Genomic DNA, 12128 nt, shown 5'->3' with positions numbered 1-12128 from the left:
ACCCCTGCCTAACTATCTGTTGGACTGGGGTTCAAGACTCGCTCAAGCTCAATAGTTTCTTTTAGTGTTTGCAACTTCACCATCCTTGTGAGCTAAGGATTGGAGATTTCGGGAGCCTATAGGTCTACCTACTGAATCATCAGCAACCATTGCCTGGCACAAGTTGTATCCAATTGTAGGGTTATAGTATTTATATATAAAAAAAACTTGAGACAACCCACATGTAAAAATCAATCAGATATTTAAGTGATTTAGATAATACAGATGTGTTAGTCTCAAGTAGAACTTAGTGAGGGTTGTCATCAAATAGTTTTTTGTAATATAATTTTAATTTTAGAGAAAGATTACTTTACCTACATTTATCTTGAACTGTGCAGCACAGCAGCAGATATTTTGTAGACCATTAAATAGAACAGTTAATAGATTTCGTAGATGTTGATTAATTAGTAAGATTATTGTATTACTCTTTGAGTTGGAAAGAGATTGAAATGCCCTAATCTGATATTTTATTCCAGGCTGATCAGCTGAAATTGAATGTAGGAAGGATAGAAATAGAATTCCGTCCTGCTCCAACTTGAGACCTGAATTTTGGACCTCATAGACCTGGGGTTGAGCTGCCTCTTAACCCCTCCCTTGCGCTTGTGATCTGCTGGCTGTGGTTTTCTATATGAAAAATTGACAAGATGAAAATACTCTAAGAGCAGAAGGAAACGAAGAATGAGGCATAGGCGACGTTAGCATGTACCCAAGTCTTGTCATCTGGATACTGAGCATGTGACGGTAAGGCACTGATATAACTGGAATTATGATATTGTAATCAGTTTGTTCCTACGCGAATACAAACCTTTGTTATTTGAGGAGGTTATAAAATCAAGTCAGTTTATTTATTTGACTGTGTGTCTGTGGATAGGACTACGTCAAAACTACTCAATGGATTTTGACAGAATTTTCACCGCAGATAGATCTTAGACCATTGACAACTCCATTGATTATTGGAGATGATGCAGTACCAGATCAAGATCTGAGATACGAAAAAAACAGAAGGATGACCTAGAGGGCGCTCGTGTGAGTAACGGTGGCGTGGTCCAAGTGTGGTTTCTGGGGCCTTTGTTACGGCCTTTCCCTTTGATGAAGGAATTATCTAAATGGAAGACAGCCTGTGAATAGTGGTTTTCACACGCCCCTGATGTATACACGACACCCACGAGGTGCTCGCGCGAGGGTAGTAACCTCTGCATTCCATGCTTTTATCTTTCTCTGGTATATTTGGAAGATTTATATCAGAAAAGTGTAAAGAAGGACACTTTTTTCACCGGCCGTCACAGGTCTCTCCCCAGAAATAGATTTTTCCTTCGTCAAAATCCATTTTTTCACAATTTCAAAAATTATGTCAAAAGAAATTGGCTCATTGAATTTTCACCAAATTTTAACAATGGATAGATACAGTTAACTCCCTGTTAACACGAGTGTTATGTTCATGGAGATGTCGTGTTAAAGGAACATAATTTCTCCAAAAGAAATAATGGTAATAGGGGATGTTACGTTCCTGGACATTGGCAGTCTGTCTGTTTTGGGATTTTGTTACTATGAAACTTAAAACAAACACATTAATGTATTTGAAGGTCACAGAAGCAACAAAAACACACATTCTTCCTCTACTTTGTATTTATTTTATAGTAAAATAAGTTATTACCCGTGTACATTCACACTGACACATCACTCTCCTTGCCGCTGTTGGCTCTCTCTCTCTCTCTCTCTCTCTCTCTCTCTCTCTCTCTCTCTCTCTCTCTCTCTCTCTCTCTCTCTCTCATCAAACAACAACAACAGACGGATCAGCTGTTGACGTTGTCGATCCACATCCTTCTACATATTGGTAAATGTAACAATTAAGTTTATTTTATACTATCACAATATAATTTTTATAACTTAATTTGTTATTCAACGTTACAAAATTTTTCTATTTTATACTCTCTTAGAACAAACCAGCTTCACAAGTAAAGAGTCGCAATGTACTGTAAACATGCTAAATTGTAAACATCTACATTTAGAAGTATGGATGTAGATTTATTTGTAAAATTAGATTACATTTTTGTTACTACATTAAAAACTAAAATTTATTTGTTTGTAAGCTTAAATAAATTCTTATTAACCTCTCTCTCTCGCTCTTGCTCTTAAGCTGGAAATTCAACTTGCGTAACATCGGACATTTCGTGCTAACAGAATATATCTTAATAAATTTGGACTCGTGTAACTTCGAAATTGGGTTAATAGAACTCATGTTAATGGGGAGTTAACTGTATTTTGCATTATAAGTACATACATACATAGCCTACATATACCAAGGCCCTTCCCCCAATTTTGGGGGGTAGCCGACATCAACAAAGAAACAAAAACAAAAAGGGGACCTCTACTCTCTATATTCCTCCCAGCCTAACAAGGGACTCAACCGAGTTCAGCTGGTACTGCCAGGGTGTCACAGCCCACCCTCCCACATTATCCACCACAGATGAAGCTTCATAATGCTGAATCCCCTACTGCTGCTACCTCCACGGTCATCTAAGGCATCGGAGGCAGTCGCAGGGCCTACCGGAACTGCGTCACAATCGCTCGCCATTCATTCCTATTTCTAGCACGCTCTCTTGCCTCGCTCACATCTATCCTCCTATCACCCAGAGCTTCCTTCACTCCATCCATCCACCAAAACCTTGGCCTTCCTCTCGTACTTCTCCCATCAACTCTTGCATTTATCACCTTCTTTAGCAGACAGCCATTTTCATAAGCATCATAAGTAACCTTAAAATTTGGAGGTGACACGGATCAAGATCACAATTCTGGATCATTATTGAACTATCTACTGTACAGTCAGCATTTGAAAAGTGCGAGGGAATGTCAGAAGACTCAAGTAAAATGTTGGCAATATTCATTGGTGGAAGACTGAAATCTTTGATAGCTCTTATTTCCTCTGGTATGTGTTTCTTTCATTTCCCATTCCTCTTCCATTATCTTCTCACCCTTGTGCCACCTATGCCTTGATCTACCCTTAATTATTACCACAGATCACCAGTGTCTATTCTTGGTCTCTGCATTGCCTTAAGAAAACTACTGCATTTGCCTTAATCTTCCAGTCTTAGGGTTCAGGTATGTATTTGAGACCAATCTACAGTACTTGCACCGGAGGCAAATGTATTAGTGTTCAAAGATTTATTCACTTTCTTATTCAACTATTGATTTTTTATCCTTACCTGAACAATCCACTCTAGGGATTGACAGACCGGCTTGGTTGAAGGTTGTCTGTGTAATTTCATATTATCACGAACGCATTTTAAACAATATAAACCAGTGATAATTTATGCTTGGTTGGGGGTGGGGGTCTGTTACGGTGACTTTGTGTCTGTGATTGGGGGTTGGGGTCTGTATTTTCAGTAGGAAACGATGACTTAATATTTTTCTAGCCTATCAGCAGTTCCAACTATTGATGAAATACTTGAATTCTATATGAAACTGTATAGAAGAAAACTAGTGGCTATGGCTACAATGTATGGTTGCACCGTAGCAATTGGATGTTTGTTTGCTTTGTTCCAAGATCGGTACTTTCTAACGAGTGCTAAATCAGTATTTATGATAACTTGGGATTCCCTGGAAGGTCCCCCAAATAGAGCTTGATCACAATCAATTATGTAGGTAGAGAAAAAGGTGTGATGTAAATCCCACTAGCGAGGTGCACAAAATGGCTGCCTCTCAACTGGGAAGATATGTAAACATAGAAGAAAAAATCTGGAAGGATTTGTCTTCCAGCCTTTATGTATATGTAATATTTATCAAATATGATATTTATTTTATTTTATTTTATACAGCTTTTCAACCTTGAATAGAAAGGAAGCGATGCTCTCCTCTGCTAGCTCTTTTTAAATGTATACGAGTCTGTTTCGTCGCATGCAAATACCGTGTGTGCTAAGTTCCTGTGGTCAGCTATTTATTTCAGATAAAGGAGATCAGGGAGACTTCTCTGACTAGGAAGATTTGCCTGTTCACATGCTACACAATAATATATGCCAAATAGTACACTGCATCAATTTTTAAGCCTATGTTACAGATATTTTCATACAGGTACTTTTCTTCTGAGAAGGAGTTAGTGAAAAATATATCACAACCGTTTCTGTTACCCCTAGGGGTTCCACAGTTTTATCCTCTCCTAAGAAAGAAATATGTATCTCGTAGGAAAAATCAACAAATTATGTATTATAGGCCTAGTAATTGTGTTGGAGTATCGCTATATTCACAGTTCCACAAGTAGTCCCCCCCTGCGTTCTTCCACAAGGTATCGGAGAAGCATCTGCTAAAAAATCCACTGGAACGTACCATGCGTCTCAATATACGCGAACCACCTGATCGTTGGAATAGCAGCTGAACGCACCATTAACTTCACACGTTCTTGTGTCATACGTCGATCTAACATTAAGTATGTTTTTTTGCAATGTATCCAGGGACTTGATATAGGGAAAATTTTCATGATTTTAGATTCTCCAGATATTCATCATTGAAGCCGTCAGAATATAACAACGAATCTTCGCTTTTTAACAGCTTAGAACATTATATTGATATTATTTAAGTGCAAAACAGTATCTCCTGACTTAACATGACGAGCTATCACTTAAACAACAGGGATTAGATCTTTCTCTTTATTCATATCGCGATATAATTAATTTTCGAGTGGAGAGTTCGGGAACAAAACTAATTATTTCAGAAATAATGTTAAATTGCAAGGATCTAATTTTCATCATTCTTAGGTTAAGAAAACGGATTTTGAGCGAAGCGAAAAATCTATTTTTGGGCGAGATGGCCACGACGTCCTAATGGAAGGTTCCTTTAGTAGCTTCCAAAGGGTATACAGTACATGACTACAGTGATATTCCCAGAGAATCAAACGAAAGGTTTCACAGAATTCTAACTTCTGGCACGAGTACCTTTAAGATTACTCTCAAGGGTATCGTATATCATCAGGGGACGTATTCTTGACACGCCACATGGCAATCTGCACCCCGAATAGCCTTTACGCCTCGAGGGGAAATACGTGGTAGAATAGAAGGGTAACCGCAACAAAGATTACCCTGGTTCCCCTACTACAATCGTATCGACAACCGCGCCAACTCCCTCTGGCGGTCATTCCTTGTAGCGTTGAGCAAGGTGCTACAGATACAGTAGATCAGGGGGGGAAACCGTGAAGATCTTTTCATAGAAAATAAGGGTGGATCCATTAGGACGTCATGGCCATCTCACCCAAAAAATAGATTTTTCGCTTCGCTCAAAATCCGTTTTCTGGGCTTGAACCTGTGCCGGCCAGTGAATAAGCTCCTATTAGCACTTATTCTTAGGTAATTTACTGCTAAATATACCAGAGAAAAAATGTAAAGGAGTGCTAGGTTAACTAGCTCGCTCACCTATTGGTGTCGGTATAAAATTGGGCGTATAATCCAGAGGTCCCGCACTATTTAGATTCATTCACAACAAAGACCCCAATAGAGGAGAGCCGTTCAACCTCACTCGGCACCACCAACTCTGCATCCGCTCAGAACCCAACTCCTTTTTAGCACGCCTGTGTTGTAACCCGCTTTTTTGTGCTCTCGTGTTTTGCCTTAATTTTCACTGGATTATGGCTTCTTCATCGGTTTCCCAGGAGACACCGTCTAAGTTAAGTACCAAGCTATGTTTTGCTGTGTTTTGAGCAATCTAGATCGTTTAATATTTAAATTATAGGAGTTTATTCTCTTCGATCATCTCGGTCTTGCTCGATTCCGCTTACAGTTGGTACTCCTGTTTGGAGAGCTTTTAGTTTCACTCGCGGTGTTACTAAGTGTATTAATTTTATTATTAGTTTAAATTTTATATGTTTTATTGTGAATATTCATTATTTAGCGTTTAGAACCCTTGTGGTTCATATTTAGGGCCGATATCAGTTACGTATCGTAGATGGCTTGCCGACCTTCGTTACTAGGCGGCAATTTTATTATATAAGCCATCAGGTTGTTGTCCTTTGGGATTTATTTATTATGTTGCACGCCTTGCCCTAAATTTTTTATGTGTATATTTATATATTTGTCAACGCTATTACTTTTATAATGAATATTTGTGCTTATTACTCCGTATGATCTGTGTTTGGGGATCGTCAGTTGGTAGCCCTGCTGCTTCGTATCACGTGATCCTCCCCCAAGCTCCCCCTCTCGCTAGGTGGGTGGCTAGGCTTCTCTCCCCCCTCCCTTAGGGGACCGTTGCCTTCCCTCCTTTTAGAGGGGGTAGTTCAGTGTTTATGGACTTTGTCCTCCGGGTGTCCCGGCGGTTTCGTCTCTGTCTAGACGGGTTGGCCACCGGTCAACAGAGTAGGATCCCGGTGCACCCTATTTTATATTTACCTATCACACTTTTATTATGTTATACGAAACCCTCCGGGTTCTGTTGGCGGTTCTTATCTACAGTTCCGCCCCCCTCTTAATTTATAACAGTTCCTATGATTATATATGATTATATATGACAGATCACTATCCCGGAGTTCCTATATGTATTGGTTTATGGATGTACTTTTATTTCCCGGCCCGGGGCTTAACCTCGCTCCAGGAAATCAGACACCATGTGTCTTAATTCTTTGTTGCATCCTTCTTTATGATCCCGGCTCGACCGGAATGGATAGCTATACTCTAGTCTTAGGTTAGACTTATGTTTAGGCCCGGGTCCTCCGGACCCGCCCTTACTTAAGAGTATTACAGTTAAGCTCTAGTCTTAAGTTAGACTCATGTTTAGTCCCGGGTCCTCCGGACCCGCCCCTACTTAAGAGAATTACAGTGTCTCATATACTATTCTTTTTATAGATGGTGCATTGTCAGACGACGGCTTGTGCGGCTGTTCTTCATCAGCCTTGTGGCCACACTGTATGTAGGTCTCACGCCCTCTGCGGAGATCAGCTGGAGGACATCGTGGTCTGGCACCCTGATAACTGTATGGTCTGTTTTGACCTCATCACCACCCTCGGATCTGATTCGGTGAGTCCCGTTGGCTATGTTGCCTTCCTAATTATTTTACCTTTTTTGGTATACATACACTATTTAGTAAGATTTCTATGGTCTTGAAGGACTGCCGGGAATCTTCCTTTTTGTAATTCCCACTATTATTTCAGGCATCCCCGGAGCAGAAGACTGCGGCTCGGGCCACCCTGAAAGTGTGGGTTGGGGGATTTGCCCGAAACGTGAAATCTAAACAGCCTTACGTCCTATCTGAAGACTACTGTGCCATGATCTACCCTAATGCCAAGTCTTCAGCCGCTGTGGCTAGGCATGTTGCGGCACCCATCATTACCGACATTGATGCCACCATAGTGGGATTCATCAACCAGGAACAAGATCCGTTGGATGCCCCCGGAGATCTGGAAGACAATGTGGCTTCCATGAACTTGGACGTTGAGCCTATGTTGTTGGATGATCCGGATGCAGGTAGGGTGGTAAGTGAGGCAGGTGTTACCGGCGCTGAGATTCCTATCCTCAGCCCCGCTCTTTCTTCTTCATCTGATCTCTCTTCTTTCCATGGTTTTTCTGGGGACCGTGATTCGTCTCATCGATCACACCCGGTTCCCCCCAAAGATAAGTCTACATCGAGAACTTTGCCAAAAGCTCGTAAGCCCCACAAGGCTTCCCATAGTTCCAAGTCTAATACAAACCCGTCATCTAAGGCTCCCGGCTCCTCCTCTAAGTCTCACGACCCGGGAGTACAACCAGCCACTTCTGCTCCTAGCCCGGGCCTTTCCGAATCAGCCATGCTTCGTATCGTGTCGGAGATGCAATCTAAGATTGTGTCGGAAATGCATGCCAAGATGGACACGATGTTCTCTAACATTGGTCAGAGACTTGGGGCATTAGAGCAAGGTGCTCCGGAGCGAGTTCAAAGCTCTCTCATCCCGGATGCCTCTAAACTTCCGCCGTTTACCAAGAATAACCCTTGGCGCATGGCTCTTCATTCCCCATTCTCAGATGGGATGTTAACATTGGAAGGTCTTGGTACTCGTCCTCTAGAGGATTTTGAATTCTTTCCTCCTGGTCTCGCATTTCCATTTCATGGTTATGCCAGGCTTACCGAGGAAGCTCTGGTTCGGCTGGATAAGGTCCCCAAAGAGACTGTCATTTTCCCAAAAGAACAAGCCCAATCTGTTTGGGCTAGGTTCCTGAATGATATTGGTTGCACCAATACCATGTTGACGCCTTATAAGAGTTCTTTCACAATGTTCTTAATGGACAAGAACACCGTGACTCCATGCGTCAATAAGGTTGCAGAGCTTGCTTTCCAATATGCTCTGGAGGAAAAGCCCTTGCCTCCCATCCGAGAGGTGGATCCGATCTCCCTCCTTCTTCCTTCAGGTAATGAGTGTTGGGACAATGTCCATACCACTTTTACTTCTGGCAAGTTAACAGCGGACTGTGCTTCAGTTATGTTTAGTGAACGGCTTCCCCGTCTCCCGGAATCTCTTATTAAACAGGAGTATGATTCCCGCCTACGTGTTGGGCGAACTTTGAACTTGGCCACGTCTACGGAGTCGATAGCCTTAACTTATGATACTGAGAGTATCTTTAAGTCTCTCAATAAGGCAACTTTGCAGTCGTTATATTTCGATCTATATGACTTTGCTATTGCTAAACGTAGGTGCCGCAAACACGTCCTGGCTGAGGCGACTATTAGGCACGAGCCTAATAAACTTATCCGGTCCTCTTGCTGGGGTTCAAATCTTTTCCCTGAGGATCTTGTGGAGGAAGTCTTGGCAGAGGCTACTAGGGTTAATCAGAGCCTTAAAGCCCGTTGGGGTTTGACTCCTAAGCGGAAGTATGATCCCGCAAATTACCAAGCCCGGGTAGGAAGAAGCTCCGCCCGTATACCTCCACCCAGTTCCGGCAACAGCAGAGTAGTTCCTCTGTTTTCCGTCAGCCTCTTCCTCCATCTCCTGCTGCTCCTGCACAGCCTTCCACCTCTCAGGCTCCTTCATCGGACGACTATGTCACCGTTCTACTCCCTAAGAGCCAGCGTCCCGGTGCCTCCACCACCTCTCCAGCCTTTAACCAGTCTTATGAGGCTCAAGGCTCTTCCCAGAGTTATAATAGAGGTAGAGGCTACCACCATGGTTCAAACCAGAACAGAGGTAGAGGTAGATTCTTTCGCAAGGGAAAGAACTTCCGAGGCGGACGTGGAGGCAACTCCTCAAACCAATACTGAGGTGCAGCGGGTAGGGGGGGAGGCTTTATGCCTTCCGCAACAAATGGAGGTTCAGTCCCTGGGCTTTCAGTATCATCTCCAAGGGACTGGGGTGGAGTTGGATTCAAGGACCTCCACCTCCGAACAGATTTCATCAACATTCCACTCCGGACCTAGTCGAATTTGTCCAGGACCTGTTAAAAAAGAACGCCATACAAGAAACGAAACACCTGAAGTTTCAGGGTCGGCTGTTCAGTGTCCCGAAGAAGGATTCGGACAAGAGAAGAGTGATTCTAGACCTATCCCTTCTCAACTTGTCCATTCAATGCGACAAGTTTCGAATGCTTACCGTCTCGCAGGTGCGGACCTTACTTCCCCGTGGGGCCGTCACCACCTCTATCGATCTTACAGACGCCTATTATCACGTCCCGATAGCGAGACACTTCCGTCCGTATCTAGGCTTCCGCCTAGGGGACAAAAGTTACTCCTTCAAGGTGATGCCTTTCGGGCTCAACATTGCCCCAAGGATCATCACAAAGTTAGCAGAAGTTGCTGTTCAGGAACTCAGAAATCAAGGGATTCAAGTAGTAGCCTATCTGGACGACTGGCTCATTTGGTCAGACACCTCCCAAAATTGCCTAAAAGCCACTCACAGAGTCATCCAATACCTTCAATCCCTGGGCTTCCAGATCAACTTCAAGAAGTCCCGTCTTCTTCCGAAATCAAAATTCCAATGGCTCGGCCTGCAATGGGATCTTATATCTCATACTCTGTGTCTTCCCAAACCCAAGAGGTTAGAGATTGCAAGGAACACCAAACGCTTTCTAAAAGACAAAGTAAGTTCCAGACGACTCCAAGAGAGGATCCTAGGGTCCCTTCAATTCGCTTCAGTGACGGATCTACTTCTGAAGGCAAAATTGAAAGATATCAATCGTGTCTGGCGTTCGAGGGCGAACCAGAAGCTCCGGGACAGGAAAGTCCGCCTTCCTCCCATTCTCCGGGAAAGACTTCTTCCTTGGACAAGGGCCAACAATCTGTCAAAGTCAGTTCCCCTTCGATTTCCGCCTCCGAAGTTAATCATTCACACGGACGCATCCCTATCAGGTTGGGGAGGCTATTCTCAGCTCAGGAAAGTTCAAGGTCTTTGGTCTCCCTTATTCCGCCAATTTCACATCAATGTGCTGGAGGCCATGGCAGTTCTTCTAACCCTGAAACGTCTCGCTCCACCCAAGAGACAACACCTTCGTCTGGTTCTCGACAGCGAAGTGGTGGTCCGCTGCCTCAACAGAGGCGGATCAAAATCAGGGCCTCTGAACCATGTTCTAGTAGCCATATTCTCCCTAGCAGCCTCGGACCGTTGGCGTCTTTCAGCTGTCCACCTGGCGGGAGTCCGGAACGTAGTGGCAGACGCCTTGTCCCGGACCTCCCCTCTAGAATCGGAATGGTCATTCGATCTAAAGTCATTCCGGTGGATTCTCTCTCGGGTTCCGGGTCTCCAAGTGGACCTCTTCGCCACGGAGTCCAACCACAAATTGAGAGTATATGTGGCTCCCAATCTAGACCCTCAGGCTTACGCCACAGACGCCATGTCACAGAATTGGGACATCTGGGAAAGGATTTATCTCTTTCCCCCGGTGAATCTTTTACTGAAAGTCCTAGACAAACTGAGATCCTTCAAGGGACGAGTAGCCTTGGTCGCACCCAACTGGCCCAAGAGCAATTGGTACCCTCTCCTGCGAGAGTTGAGACTACATCCTCACCCGATACCCAATCCGGTTCTGTCTCAGATAGTACAAACACGCGTTGTGTACGCTTTCTCAAACATTCAGAGCGCCCTAACTTTATGGACTTCATGAAGTTTGCGGCCATGCATGGTGCCAATATCGATCCTCAAAACACCCTGTTCCTAGAATCAGATAAACGGGATTCCACCATCCGCCAATATGATTCTGCGGTTAAAAAGTTGGCTAAATTTTTTATAGACTCAGACGTACACTGTATGAACTTGAACCTTACAGTCACTTTCTTTAGAACTTTATTAGAATCAGGTCTGGCAGCCAATACTATCACCACTATTAAATCTGCCTTGAAAAAGATCTTCCTAGTGGGTTTTAACATAGACTTAACCGACTCTTTGTTAGCTTCAATTCCGAAAGCCTGTGCCAGACTGAAACCGGTTACTCGTCCTATCCCGGTTACCTGGTTCCTTAATGATGTACTCAAATTGGCTTCTGATACCATTAACAATTCTTGTGATTACATTCCCCTTCTCAGGAAAACACTTTTCCTGGTGAGTTTGGCTTCCGGGGCAAGAATTTCTGAACTGGCAGCTTTGTCAAGAGACCCGGGTCATATTGAGTTCCTTCCTTCGGGAGAGGTCCTTCTTTCACCTAACAAATTCTTTTTAGCTAAGAACGAAGACCCTCAGAACAGATGGTCCTCCTGGAATATTGTTCCCCTCACGCAAGATCCGTCTCTGTGCCCTGTTACTACTCTTAGGTCTTATTTATCCCGGACCTCCTCTAACTCCTCGGGGCCTCTATTCGTTAGAGAACAAGGCGGTACCATTACCATTAAAGGGATCAGGCAACAAATTTTGTATTTTATTAAACAAGCTAACCCTGACTCTTTTCCTCTTGCACATGATATCAGAGCGGTTGCTACTTCGGTGAACTTTTTTCACCACATGAATTTTACGGACCTTTCCAGGTATACAGGGTGGAAATCACCGTCAGTGTTCAAGAAACACTACCTTAAACATTTGGAAGCCCTTAAATTTCCTACAGTAGCTGCAGGGAGTGTAGTTACCCCCAGGTAACTCTCATATTAATTCTTTGTCATTTTATCTCCCCCTTACCTGCCTCATTTATACCCTATTTGTATTCGTTGGTTTTGCACCTGATTAC

At 43.4% G+C, this 12128-nt stretch overlaps 1 long non-coding RNA gene across 1 annotated transcript in view; it reads left to right on the top strand.

Annotated features, from left to right (window-relative positions):
- Nucleotides 1-12128, top strand: part of LOC137640475 (uncharacterized) — a 93519-nt gene that overhangs the window by 66507 nt on the left and 14884 nt on the right. The window contains exon 5 of the long non-coding RNA XR_011044359.1: nucleotides 516-780. This is a non-coding gene — a long non-coding RNA (uncharacterized lncRNA). The remainder of the gene's footprint in view (nucleotides 1-515; nucleotides 781-12128) is intronic.

The sequence above is a fragment of the Palaemon carinicauda genome, chromosome 5 (assembly GCF_036898095.1).
Source record: "Palaemon carinicauda isolate YSFRI2023 chromosome 5, ASM3689809v2, whole genome shotgun sequence".
Lineage (NCBI taxonomy): Eukaryota > Metazoa > Arthropoda > Malacostraca > Decapoda > Palaemonidae > Palaemon > Palaemon carinicauda.
The sequence above is the reverse complement of the archived record's forward strand: the minus strand, read 5'-3'. Positions and strand labels throughout refer to the sequence as shown.